We start from the raw sequence: 7097 nt of genomic DNA, 5'->3' as shown, positions 1-7097 counted from the left end.
TGGAGTGGTGCTTTTGAGAAAAACAAAACGGCGGGGGGCCTCTTTCCTGTTCCTCTGTTCCCCTCAGTGTTTGCACAGCAGAAATATCCCCACAGAAACTGCTGTGACAGGACAGCCCCAGCACACACAAGGCTACACTCAATGTCCAGCAGACCACGATCTACTTTGATTCTCACATTCCTTAAAAATAATTCAGATGTTCCAAATATAGGAATAAGATATATGACTTTGCATTGGTGAACCTACCTCATTGTGTGTTTTTTTCACCTGTATTTCCGGTCACCTTTCATGAGATTCATTCAGAGGAATCACATCACATCAGTTTCAATGTGTTAATTCAGTCATCTAAATCCTGTCCTCTACAACATTCCCTTAATTAAATAAATGCACTGTAGTACTTACGGAGAAAATATGTTTGAGTATTCTGGATTGATCTATTTTTGATCTGCAAATATATCTATCCGTTTAAATATACTGCAAAATGTTCATTGAATTACACCATGCATGATGATCGAATTCATGGGTCATGTTATCTTTAACCCCAGCCATACCATACATACTTGCAGAGCAAGATAAACATTCCAGACACTCCTATACTATTTGCAGGCAAAAAAATCTTTAATTGTAATGTAACTAATTTATTACTGTGCTTTTTTAAAATACATAAAAATGTGACATGCGGTTTGAAACGGGTATTGGAATTATAATTATGTATGTATGTAAGCAGTATATCTGTATGCATAGGTAAACTTGTGTAAAATACATATTTTGTGTGTGTGTGGTTTAGCACGCCCTGAAGTTTTCCTTTAAGGTCTAAATCAATGCTGTCATTTAAACTTCACGAGGGCAGAGTTGTTTACCTCTTCGCTGCGTGTGACGTCACGACACACCCCTAATTCTGGCGTAGGAGGGAGTCGCCCCCCTCATCCTGGCCCCACCCCGCATGTGCCTACGAGCCATTCGCCTCGTTGGAGCGCATCGCGTCCGCGACGCGCCGACGGCCAATCGTATTGCAGTGTGGGTCGCCTGTGCTCCTCCGATTGGCTATCGGAATGTATGATGACGGGCACAGCGGATCCACGCAGTGGGAGGGAGGCGAAGGGGGCGGGTCAAGAGTTCTGCAAAATTATGTTCATGTATTTAGAGGTTTAAGCTGAAGAAATAAGCTCTCCGGCCGAATAAACGTGAGTCTGAGTTGTGTTTCTCTTTTCACCCACCTCTGTTCAGTTACGTTGTTTGGCATGCCATCTCACACAGTAAGGCAGCGATCATGAATCTATAGTTTGCGTGTGTACAAATAATAGCAAAAATAATAATACTGATAATACTGAGAGCGATAAAGGAAAGCATAAAATCATCGTACCTTGCAGCTAGCTAGACATCTGGGTCAGTTGGACGACTTAACTGCGTCCAGTCGTGTTATTTAAAAATTGTCGTTTTCCATACTTTCGTTACAAGACGGCCCGAGATAATGCAGATACGGCGAGGTAACGCGCGGCTCAGCTAGTACGCTTATCAACAGACAGGCTCGATTTAAACAAAAAAAGAAGACAAAGTTGAAGTCGTAACCCTACGCGGAAAAGAGGCAGCTGGCTCGAGGAGAGGGGAAACCCGGCCAGGCACGTTTTGGCACGGTTCGAGTCGCATAGTCCAGGTGGCCAAGAAGTTAGCAGACAGGAGATGAACCACGTTGGCTTGTTTGGTAACAGGCTTCGGCATATTTTAGTTACGACGCAGGTTAACTAACCCTGTTTGGCGCAGAAGTTGCGTGCGATCGCCACCCCACCCCCCCGGAATAAAGCAGACGCGCCCACTCGGCGTGACCCGCGGCTCGGTCTCCGGTCACGGTGTGGAGACGGTACCCCGGGACGTTCGCTTTGCCCGTCTTCGCCCATTCATTGACGTGCGCTTTTTGCTGACAGGTGAAACTCGCCAGTACCGGTCCGCTCGGACGGGAGTCATGACTGAGCCGCAGGTGAGCGCTTGTCCTTTGCTTTTGTCCCAACTACTCATGTCCGTAACCAGGTTTACGGCAGTTCGGCCGTAAGTGAACCGTGGCTCGCTGGTTGCGATGTGGTCACATGGGGATCGTCCACCAGTTGTATGGTTTATGGTTTATTTTAACATAATTTCCGCCCATTTCTGGGAAGATGTAGGTATCCCGTGCACTATTTGTAAACATTTATTCAGCTGCTGATTTATGCGACAAATCTGTGATTTTCCCATTTGCAGAATATCCATTTAGATATAATATTTTACTATTATGACATATATTTCGAGAAAATTGCCGTCATTTTTATTCTGGCTTTCACAGTCTATAAAGTCAAGTACAAGTACACTTCAATACGCAGTACACCTTACACCAATGTGATAAAAACAGCAATGTGTTATATTGCTGTTGTTTTAATATATAACTTTAGGATCACCAAAGCTTTTGGTGAAATTGATGGGTAGATTATTACTAGACATATATGTCTTGCTTAAAAAATGTTATCAATAATACCCTTCATTGCCTCATGTCTTACTAACTGCTTAATTCGGTGATGTTTTTGTTTCAGGTAATTTCTAGGTCCTCTCTAAATCCAAAGCATTTAATATTCTATTAGTTGGCTGTGCTCCAACAACATTACAATGTTTCCAATTTATATATCATGAAACAGCCTGTATCTACCCTGTTTTAAAAGGCTAGGCCAGGGGTGGGCAGTCTTACCCAGGTTGGGCCGGTGTGCATGTGAGTTTTCGCTGCAGCTCCCTAATTAAATTACTACTTAGAGGACTGATTGGCTGAAGAGTCCTCACACCTGGGTTTGGACAGCTGACCTAAAGGTTATCACAAAAACATGCATAGACACCAGCCCGTTGTAGATAAGATTGCCCACCCCTGGCTCAGAGGCATCATTGGGTGGCTGTCATTTAAGTATGTACAGGGGTGGTGCAATTTATTGACAAGCTATGCTAAAAGCACTTTAACCATGAAATCATTGAAACATCAGGACAGATAGAATTACTATTTTAGGCCAGTGTCATAACCCGTTTTAATTTGGTTGCCTTGGCATGATATTGTCATGGTGACAGTGAGAGGGGTGTGGCTTAAACATTCCTGATGTCCAAACTATGAAACAGTTATACTGTTGGATAATTCTAGTTATTTTATTTAAGATGTTAGATGCTCACAATCAACATGGTCATTGTATTATAGCTCTTTAATCAATGAAATTGTTTGGGAAGAATCTGATTACATAGCTGAGGAATTAATACAGGGATTTCATCAAACTTCTTTTGTTACTTCCAGGAACAAATTACACCTTTTAATATGGATTGTAATGTTATTTAGATTAGCGGTTTCACTCTCTCTTGGGAAAATATAATTATCCTTTGAGGTGTCTGAAATTGGATTTGCACACCATTGCTTTCCTTTCTGCCAAGCAGGCTGTCTGTAATGCTTGTCGAAAGAGTGTGATTGCCAGAACAGCGGGAAGAGCTGAGGAATCTTCAGGGGTGGACACTCTATGATGCTTAGTTTTCCATTCGGCCCATTTTGTTTGCCTCGTGTCGCATCGGGCGTGTGACCACGTTAGAGGCTTTGGCAGGAGCACAACATGAGGTGAGGCGTTTTAAATGCACGTGTGTCCTTGATGAGAAGATTTGAGTCAGATATATCTGGCCTCCGGTCGACTCACTGCAGTGCCGATGCCGCCAGCCTCGCTCTCCGCGTCCTTCATTCGGTGGCGCTGGAAAGATAGGCTCGTATTTATACTGACTGTGTCTTTGAAGAGGCCCAATTTTAGGGGCGTCTGCTGCTGCTGCTCATAGCCGGTTCAGGGAAGCGGTGGGGGTTTTGTTGACGAGAGGGAGGAGGCCCCCCCCCCCCCCCCCACACACCCCCAGGCCTGGGTGTCACAGTCATCCGCCTGGATATAGCAAGTCCACTGATAATCCGTGTCTGCTCTTTGCGGGGTAGAGGAAGCTCGAACGCTACATTACCAGCTCTGCCCCCCGAACCTCTTTTATTTTTTGTATTTGGAGGCTGCACTGTGTAAATCTGGAGCCAGACACAGTGCTTCACTGTGCTTAGCGGGTCATTTGAGGTCTGCTTGCTGCAGATTTGTTTTATGTCTGTGCTTGTAGTGAATTGGCCAAAGGTATGCAGTAAAACACAGCGTCTGCATTTTCCCTTATGCACCCCCCCCCCCTCCCCATTTTCTCTGGAAATCTGGGTGGGAGAAAGCAAGTTTCTGGCAGTTTGAAAAATGATGTGATGCAGTTTGTAATGATATGTTTAAACTTCGGTTACGGCTCCCTTTTTTTGTGCTTTTATAAGTATAGGGGTGCTTCTGTCGTTCAGTTTAAAAGTTTTAAACGCGTAGCCCGCAGCCTGTTGCTCACATTCTTTAAAGCTGCGACGGGTTTTTCCTCAGCCCAAGAATGCATTCGCTGCTAGCGTATACATTTGGTACTTATTTGAAGACGCCCTTTGCGCTGGAACTCATGTGCAGATCAGGAGCGCTCAGGTCCGCACATGGTTTCGGCGTTTCGAGAAGCACGGTGCGGGTTATTTGTTTGTGTGAAAGCAGCTCATGATTCAAAGCCAGGGGTCCTTTTGAGAAGCTTTCAGAAGCTTGCTGATCCACGTTGGCGAGGCAGCGGGTATAATTGTGTCTTCCAGATGGAAATTAAATGCATCTATCCAGAGCATTGACAGAAGATAGCTTCATTTAGAAACAAAAGCGCACTATAGTGAGGAAGTTCTTAATTGCAGTGGAAGTGCATGCATTCTTAGCAAGGGTCTCTTAGAAGTGATGTGATAATGTGCTTTTTTAGTGCGAGCAGCAGTATTTTATCTGGATATTACCTAATGTTTTATTCTCACATCGCACCGTTTCGTAAGGTTTTCGTGAGGGTTTGTAAATGATGAAAAAGCAAGTGGACTTTGAAAGGCAATGGGGATTCTTTTCCATAGTATCATCGCTGTAAATCCGGCAGCATTTTTTGGATTTTCATATCCTTTTTCTGCAGAAAATGTCCAGAATGAGAAGTACATTTTAAGTATTAGTATATAAAAAAAGACGTCTAATTTTTCCAATCGTGTCTGCGACACTTTTTGCACATTTATAGACTGTCTGTAAGTGGATATCATCTCCAGTGCTTGGCCGCTTGATTCATTTTGACATATATTTGTGCAGCATCGACACAGCCTAACTCAGAGTAGGAGGAGTTTTTGGTTTGCAGTCACGTGTGTTTTGGGGGCGTGACCTGTTAGCTTCAACACCTTCCGCTTGTTCTCCGCTCTCCATGCGTGTCTGGTGGGCGGCTGGCTGTGACGGTGGGAATGGGGCGTCGACTATCGATAACGAGGGTCACAGAACTGGAACCCAGCCACTGACACTGAAAAGGCATTTCGAAGGGGGCAGTTGCTAAGGTTTTCATGGCTGCCAGTACAGAATGCGTCTCTTTCCTGCAGGCTGGCTTGGTTTTCCTTGATGCTTCTAAGCAGTGCAACTGATTTTCTGCATAGTAAAGATTTTTAAATCACCTTATAAGATTCTACTTGTGGCACAGTGATTTGACACAAGCACAGCAGAGATGAATCTAACAAAGAAAAAAATGGGGACAGGGCTCCTTTAAGGAGTGAAACGTAAACCAGTGCTGAAAACTGACCGAAGAAACACCTACAGCTCAAACAAGTGGAGCAAACAAAAGCCAAGAAGCTTCCGCCATGCTTCCTCCAACACGTCTTCTGCTTCTCCTCAACTGAGCCTGTGTAATGCACTAGCAGGTCAGTCTGTCCGAACAGAGCCAGCCGAGTTTCACTGACACACAATTCGTGATCAGTCACCACAGGAAGGCAAAAGATGACCCAGGCCCATCCCTGTGCAATGGCTTTGTGTCCTACTAGCTCATGAAATCCATGAAAAATGCCTTAAAGGGTGGAGTGTGAAGGTCTTGTCCCTACCAAACGGATTGCTTTCTTTGTACATAATAGGTCATAGGCCAAGCCAGGAAGATGGTGGGTGGGTAGCGGGGGGAATGTTCTGGCCAGTTGCGGTCTGACGATGGCCGCAGACACGTTGCTTTGTGAGCGGCGGAGGACTAAGATGTCCAGCTGAGCAAATGCCCTTGAATATATCAATCCCCAAGCCACACAAAAAAAATAACAGCCGGACAACTGTGTGTTCAGTCTCGCCGAAGGCCAGCGGTTTGTGGAAGGAGCTAAGCTGGATGACGGCTAGCCCCGTCTCAGCCTCCTTCCAGAGCGTTATGAGATGGGTGGTCTTCATGCGTGTTCTACCTTAAGCGAAAGTGCTTCCGGTGTTCCTGCCTGGAATTGCGAAACAAGCAAAAAAAAACAGAAGTGGTGCGATGCATGCAGGACAACAGAAAGATGAGTAGCATTCACTGCCAAGGGCTGAGCTGGTCGTTTTCCTGCCTTTCTTTTGTTTAATTGACACCAGAATTGTAGACCAAAGGCGAACTTTTCAAAAATGACGCATCTCTCTGAAGTAATACATACAGAAATTAAATATAAATATAGACACAAACACACAGACTATATTGTGTTATATATGTGTATATATTCCCAAGTTCCCAGTTCTCTTTAAGTTGAATAAAATATCTGTAAAATACTTGGTAGATTTTATTTTTCAGTTTTTAGTCATCCTCAGTCTTATAGTAATCTGGGATTGCATGTTGATAAGAATAGTCTCACATTGTAAATCACACTTTCAGAAGTGGAAGTCATCTCATATTGATAGTTTAGTTTTTCTTTTATTATTATTATTATTTCGTATGAAAACCATTAAACCAGACATCATATTGCTTAAGCAGACAGTTTATGGGAACTTACTGTAGCACATGTGTTTGTCTTATAACTGGCTATTATGATTAAACTGCCCGGCTAAACTTCAGACCCATAAATTACTGGGATTCGGTTCTAGAGGTGAAATATAGCAGATAAATGAACTGTGTACCACTGCTCAAAGAGGGCTGGGGAAGGGAGTGGCTAAAGCTGCCTGAGTGGGCACATTCACAGGCTACTGCAATGCTCAAGTGCGCCCCCTGTCTGTAATGGCAATATTAACACAAAATGGCACAAAAAT

General features: G+C 44.1%; 1 protein-coding gene across 1 annotated transcript in view; it reads left to right on the top strand.

Annotated features, from left to right (window-relative positions):
• Positions 1–1064: 1064 nt before the first annotated feature.
• Positions 1065–7097, top strand: part of LOC111851692 (vitamin D3 receptor A-like) — a 30657-nt gene continuing 24624 nt past the window's right edge. The window contains exons 1-2 of the mRNA XM_023826828.2: positions 1065–1184; positions 1923–1975. The gene's annotated coding sequence lies outside the window, so the exon portion shown is untranslated. The remainder of the gene's footprint in view (positions 1185–1922; positions 1976–7097) is intronic.

Source organism: Paramormyrops kingsleyae, chromosome 8 (assembly GCF_048594095.1).
Source record: "Paramormyrops kingsleyae isolate MSU_618 chromosome 8, PKINGS_0.4, whole genome shotgun sequence".
Lineage (NCBI taxonomy): Eukaryota > Metazoa > Chordata > Actinopteri > Osteoglossiformes > Mormyridae > Paramormyrops > Paramormyrops kingsleyae.
Note: the sequence above shows the minus strand (reverse complement) of the source record. Positions and strands in the feature narration are given on the sequence as shown.